The sequence below is a fragment of the Coregonus clupeaformis genome, chromosome 6 (genome assembly GCF_020615455.1).
Source record: "Coregonus clupeaformis isolate EN_2021a chromosome 6, ASM2061545v1, whole genome shotgun sequence".
NCBI lineage: Eukaryota > Metazoa > Chordata > Actinopteri > Salmoniformes > Salmonidae > Coregonus > Coregonus clupeaformis.
The window spans coordinates 51,788,722-51,794,350 of record NC_059197.1 but is presented as its reverse complement, the minus strand read 5'-3'; the positions used below and the strand labels follow the sequence as shown (position 1 = coordinate 51,794,350).

Genomic DNA, 5,629 nt, shown 5'->3' with positions numbered 1-5,629 from the left:
ATTTTCGATTATCGTAGATTTATCGGTGGTGACAGTGTTTCCTAGCCTCAGTGCAGTGAGCAGCTGGGGGAGGTGCTCTTATTCTCCATGGACTTTACAGTGTCCCAAAACTTTTTGGAGTTAGTGCTACAGGATGCACATTTCTGTTTGAAAAAGCAAGCCTTTGCTTTCCTAACTGATTGTGTATATTGGTTCCTGACTTCCCTGAAAAGTTGCATATCGCGGGGGCTGTAAACATTCATTCCCCTGTAGCTCAGTTGGTAGAGCATGGCGCTCGCAACGCCAGGGTTGTGGGTTCGTTTCCCACGGGGGGCCAGTGTGAAAATGTATGCACTCACTAACTGTAAGTCGCTCTGGATAAGAGCGTCTGCTAAATGACTAAAATGTAAATGTAATTGAATCAGATGGCTCATTCATCACAAAACCCACTGATATTGCCAACTACTTTAATGATTTTTCCATTGGCGAGGTTAGCAAACTTAGGCATGACATGCCAGCAACAAACGGCGACATTACACATCCAAGTATAACTGACCAAATTATGAAAGACAAGCATTGAATTCCGTAAAGTGAGTGTGGAAGAGGTGAAAAAAAGTATTTTTGTCTATCAACATTGACAAGCCACCAGGGTCTGACAACTTCGATGGAAAATAGGATAATAGGATAATAGCGGACTATATTGCCACTGCTATTTGCCATATCTTCAGTCTAAGCCTACTAGAAAGTGTGTGCCCTCAGGCCTGGAGGGAAGCAAAAGTATTTCCCTTACCCAAGAATAGTAAAGCCCCCTTTACTGGCTCAAATAGCCGACCAATCAGCCTGTTACCAACCTTTAGTAAACTTTTGGAAAAAAATTATGTTTGACCAGATACAGTGCTATTTTACAGTAAACAAATTGACAACAGACTTTTCAGCATGCTCATAAGGAAAGACATTCAACAAGCACAGCACTTACACAAATGACTGATGATTGGCTGAGAGAAATTGATGATAAAAAGATTGTGGGAGCTGTCTTGTTAGACTTCAGTGCGGCTTTTGACATTATCGATTATCTGCTGCTAGAGAAACGTATGTGTTGTGGCTTTACTCCCCCTGCTATATTATGGAAAGAGTTGTCTGTCTAACAGAACACAGAGCGGGGTCATTTAATGGAAGTCTCTCCAACATAATTCCAGGTAGAATCAGGAATTCCCCAGGGCAGCTGTCTAGGCCCCTTACTTTTTTTTTTCAATCTTTACTAATGACATACCACTGGCTTTGAGTAAAGCCAGTGTGTTTATGTATGCGGATGACTCAACACTATACACGTCAGCTACTACAGCGACTGAAATGACTTCAACACTTAACAAAGAGCTGCAGTTAGTTTCAGAATGGGTGGCAAGGAATACGTTGGTCCTAAATATTTCTAAAAATAAAAGCGTTGTATTTGAGACAAATCATTCACTAAACCTTAAACCTCAACTTAAACCTTAACTAAATATTGTAATGAATAATGTGGAAATTGAGTGCTCCTGAGTGGCGCAGTGGTCTAAGGCACTGCATCGCAGTGCTAACTGTGCCACTAGAGATCCTGGTTCGAATCCAGGCTCTGTCGCAGCCGGCCGCGACCGGGAGACTCATGGGCGGCGCACAATTGGCCCAGCGTCGTCCAGGGTAGGGGAGGGAATGGCCGGCAGGGATGTAGCTCAGTTGATAGAGCATGGTGTTTGCAACGCCAGGGTTGTGGGTTCGATTCCCACAGGGGGCCAGTATAAAAAAAAAAAATGTATTCACTAACTGTAAGTCGCTCTGGATAAGAGCGTCTGCTAAATGACTAAAATGTAAATTGAGCAAGTTGAGGTGACTAAACTGCTTAGAGTAACCCTGGATTGTAAACTGTCATGGTCAAAATATATTGATACAACAGTAGCTAAGATGGGGAGAAGTCTGTCCATAATAAAGCGCTGATCTGCCTTCTTAACAACACTATCATCAAGGCAGGTCCTACAGGCCCTAGTTTTGTCGCACCTGCACTTCTGTTCAGTCGTGTGGTCAGGTGTCACAAAGAGGGACTTAGGAAAATTGCAATTGGTTCAGAACAGGGCAGCACAGCTGGCCCTTAAATGTACATGGAGAGCTAACATTAATAATATGCATGTCAATCTCTCATGGCTCAAAGTGGAGGAGATTGTCATCACTGCTTGTTTTTGTAAAAAGTGTTGATAAACTGAATGCACTGAGTTGTCTGTTTAAGCTACTAGCACACAGCTCGGACACCCATGCATACCCCACAAGACATGCCACCAGAGGTCTCTTCACAGTCCCCAAGTCCAGAACAGACTATGGGAGGCGCACAGTACTACATAGAGCCATGACTACATAGAACTCTATTCCACATCAGGTAACTGATGCAAGCAGTAGAATCAGAAAAAAAGAAGATAAAAATGCATCTTATTTTACACACAAGTACATTGTAATATTGTTGTGTGGTGGTATCATACATTTTGTATTGTAGATATGTAGTTGGTGTAATAATGTTATATGATGTACTGTTTTATCTTTTGTTTTATGTGTGATGTAAGTGCCTTAATGTGTTTGGACCCCAGGAAGAGTAGCTGCTGCCTTGACAACAGCTAATGGAGATCCCTAATAAACCCCAGGAAGAGTAGCTGCTGGCTTGACAGGAACTAATGGGGATCCATAATAAACCCCAGGAAGAGTAGCTGCTGGCTTGACAGGAACTAATGGGGATCCATAATAAACCCCAGGAAGAGTAGCTGCTGCCTTGGCAGGAACTATTGGGGATCCATAATAAACCCCCAGGAAGAGTAGCTGCTGCCTTGGCAGGAACTAATGGGGATCCATAATAAACCCCCAGGAAGAGTAGCTGCTGCCTTGGCAGGAGCTAATGGGGAACCATAATAAACCCCAGGAAGCGTAGCTGCTGCCTTGGCAGGAACTAATGGGGATCCATAATAAACCCCAGGAAGAGTAGCTGCTGCCTTGGCAGGAACTAATGGGGATCCATAATAAACCCCCAGGAAGAGTAGCTGCTGCCTTGGCAGGAACTAATGGGGATCCATAATAAACCCCAGGAAGAGTAGCTGCTGCCTTGGCAGGAACAAATGGGGATCCATAATAAACCCCAGGAAGAGTAGCTGCTGCCTTGGCAGGAACTAATGGGGATCCATAATAAACCCCCAGGAAGAGTAGCTGCTGCCTTGGCAGGAAATAATGGGGATCCATAATAAACCCCAGGAAGAGTAGCTGCTGCCTTGGCAGGAACTAATGGGGATCCATAATAAACCCCCAGGAAGAGTAGCTGCTGCCTTGGCAGGAACTAATGGGGATCCATAATAAACCCCAGGAAGAGTAGCTGCTGCCTTGGCAGGAACTAATGGGGATCCATAATAAACCCCAGGAAGAGTAGCTGCTGCCTTGGCAGGAACTAATGGGGATCCCTAATGAATACAAACACGAAGATGCATGGATAAACCACTTCTCCAACCTTTTTGGCCATATACCAAAGAACCAAGAGCAAACACACATACACAATCATTTGCAAAACTCAGAATCAGCTATTAAAGACTACCACAACCCACTGGATTCTCCAATTACACTGAATTAACTACAGGACAAAATACAAACCCTCCAACCCCAAAAAACGCCTGTGGTGTTGATGGTATACACGAAATGATCAAATATACAAACCACAAATTCAAATTGGCTATTCTTAAACTCTTCAACATTATTCTCAGCTCTGGCATCTCCCCAAATATTCGGAAACAAGGTCTGGTCACCCCAATCCACAACAGTGGAGACAAATTTGGCACAAATTTGGTATTCATTAGGATCCCCATTAGCCACTGCAAAAGCATCCACTACTCTTCCTTGGGTCCATGTGAAACCTGACATAATACATAGTACAGAACATTATTAGTCAAGGACTGAAATACATACATTTAAAATGTCACACATAGCATTGACACAATATATAGGTCTAATACATAATACAGTGTAAATTAAAATACAAAATATATAAAATGGCTGTGTCTCTTCACGATTCCCTTTGTGCAGTAAGGTGCATTTTTATATGTTTTTTTTAAACTGGTTTTATTGCTAGCTTGAGATACCTGGGGTGGCAGAGGGTTCCATGTAGTCATGGATCTATTTAATACTATGTAACGCTTAATAATAACCTTGGAATCTGCATCAACAGTAACCTCTGAAAAATCCTCTGCAGTATCATCAACAGCAGACTCCAACATTTCCTCAGTGAAAACAATGTCCTGAACAAATGACAAATTGGCTTCTTACCAAAATACCTTACAACAGACCACGTATACACCCTGAACACCCTAATTGACAAACAAACAAAACAAAGCAAAGTCTTGTTATGCTTTGTTGATTTAAAAAAAATTTGGCATGAGGGTCTTCTACACAAATTGATGGAAAGCGGTGTTCGGGGGGAGTATATACAATATTATAAAATCAATTTACACAAACAACAATAAACACACAGATTCCTTTCCCCAGAGCTGTGGGGTGAGACAGGGATGCAGCTTGAGCCCCACCCTCTTCAACGTATACAGTATGTAGACGTTTGCATCTGATTGGCTGCTGCATATGTAGACGAGTATCTGATTGGCTGCTACATACACTGAGTATACCAAATTTTAGGAACACCTTCCTAATATTAAGTTGCACCCCCTTTTGCCCTGAGAACAGCCTGAATTCGTCGGGGCATGGACTCTACAAGGTGTCGAAAGCGTTCCATAGGGATGCTGGCGCATGTTGACTCCAATGCTTCCCACATTCGTGTGAAGTTGGCTGGATGTCCTTTGGAAGGTGGACCATTCTTGATACACGGGGAACTGTTGAGTGTGAAAAACCCAGCAGCGTTGCAGTTCTTGGCACAAACCGGTGCGCCTAACACCTACTACCATACCCCGTTCAAAGGCACTTGCATCTTTTGTCTTACCCATTCACCCTCTGAATGGCACAAATACACAACCCATGTCTCAATTGTCTCAAGGCTTCAAAAACCCTTCTTTAACCTGTCTCCTCCCCTTCATCTACACTGATTGAAGTGGATTTTACAGGTGACATCAATAAGGGATCATAACTTTCACCTGGATTCACCTGGTCAGTCTATGTATAGGAAAGAGCAGGTGTTCCTAATGTTTTGTACACTCAGTGTATGTAGACGTGTGTATCTCATTGGTTGCTACATACACTATGTATACAAAAGTATGTGGACAAAAATCGAGCACACAGACATGCAATCTCCATAGACAAACGTTGGCAGTAGAATGGCCTTACTGAAGAGCTCAGTGACTTTCAACGTGGCACCGTCATAGGATGCCACCTTTCCAACAAGTCAGTTCATCAAATTTCTGCCCTGCTAGAGCTGCCCCCGGTCGACTGTAAGTGCTGTTATTGTGGAGTGGAAACGTCTAGGAGCAACAACGGCTCAGCTGTGAAGTGATAGGCCACACAAGCTCACAGAACGGGACCACCGAGTGATCAAATCAAATCAAATCAAATTTTATTGGCCACATGCGCCGAATACAACAGGTGCAGACATTACAGTGAAATGCTTACTTACAGCCCTTAACCAACAGTGCATTTATTTTTAATAAAAAAAGTA

The 5,629-nt window shown here is 43.1% G+C and overlaps 1 non-coding gene across 1 annotated transcript; it reads left to right on the top strand.

Moving 5' to 3' along the window:
• The first annotated feature begins 242 nt into the window (after nt 1-242).
• trnaa-cgc lies at nt 243-317 on the top strand. Its single transcript has one exon. It is a non-coding gene; the product is annotated as a tRNA-Ala (tRNA).
• The last annotated feature ends 5,312 nt before the right edge of the window (nt 318-5,629 follow it).